Here is a 1,426-nt window from a genome sequence, read left to right as displayed (position 1 = left end):
AGAATGGGGGGCTTTAGAGGGGGGCTTTAGAGGGGGGCTTTAGAAGGGGGGCTTTAGAGGGGGGCTTTAGAAGGGGGGCTTTAGAGGGGGGCTTTAGAGGGGGGGCTTTAGAGGGGGGTTACTTTCCAAGCGAAAGTTACCCTCCGACTGATATTCGGACTGAAGGGGGGGGGGCGAGGGAGGGGGGGCGGTACTATCTAAGCGAAAGTCAGGCTCCGACTGTTGTTCGGACTGAAGGGAGTGTGGTTGATAGGGGGTGGTATTTCCCAGACAAAGTTTAGCTCCGGCTTGTTCTTGATGTCTTTTCAGTTTGCTTTTGTTTGCTTGCCTTTTTATTTTTTCCAGTCTTGAGGTGAGGACAGGTTTCTTTTTTGCCTTGCTGAACAAAGATTAACACCGTACAAAATTGAAAGCCCGACAAAGCACATTGGAGCCTAACCTTTCCTTGGGGAGTATGGGGAAAGCCTCTTGTCATAAATGCAAATGTAAGATAACCACATGCGGTAAAGCTCATCATACATAAGAATACAAAGAATACCACAACGCACGTGGAAAATCCAAAATAAATTTCGTACAAAAATGTAATCAATACGTCGATGTAGGTTGGACATCCAGGTAATATATACACCAAAAAGCATGCGCCGTTTAATACTCAAGAACTGGATATGATTTTGGAAACGGTCAGACGTTTCAGACAACAGTCCATAAATTCAAAGACACTATTGATGTCAACCCCAACACAGCGTTAGTCCAGCCTAAGTGATATTTCCCGGTGTCAGGTAGACCTGAAAGGCAATGAGCCGTGGTGTTGGACCGGTCCTGCCGCGACCTTTCGTGCCTCAGTAACCACGATACAGATCTGCCTCCACTTAGACCTGCATGGGGAGGATAGGTTTGGAAAGCTTGGGAATAAATGCATGAGCTTTCATCTCCTGCTGATGACATTCGTTGTAACTCTTTGTAATTTTGTCTCTCCCTCGATCCATCCCTGAGGTCATCTTACATTTTCTTTGAACCGCTCCATAGGTACTAGAGTTACCCACTTCAGGTCACTCACTCACTCACTTACTCACTCACTCACTCACTCACTCATTCACTCAAACACTCACTCCTCTCCCAACGTGATGTTGTGATGTCCGGCCGTGACCTTTCGCGCCTCATTAACCACGATACAGATCTCAACTCACGCCTTCACTTAGACCTGCATGGGGAGGATGGGTTTGTAATGCATGCATGAGCTTTCAACGCTTTGACCAGATGACATTTCGTGTAAGAAAGAAAAGGGAATAAGAATTGATAAGACTAAGGGGGCGGTCACATAATACCCCCCTCACATTAGGCGCGATTCGATCGGACGACGAGCCTGCGAGCTCTATTTTATGAGGAGGCATGACCCTGATGCCGACGAAGAAATGGGAGATTTCCC

This window comes from Branchiostoma floridae, chromosome 5 (assembly GCF_000003815.2).
Source record: "Branchiostoma floridae strain S238N-H82 chromosome 5, Bfl_VNyyK, whole genome shotgun sequence".
Taxonomy (NCBI): Eukaryota; Metazoa; Chordata; class Leptocardii; order Amphioxiformes; family Branchiostomatidae; genus Branchiostoma; species Branchiostoma floridae.
Note: the sequence above shows the minus strand (reverse complement) of the source record.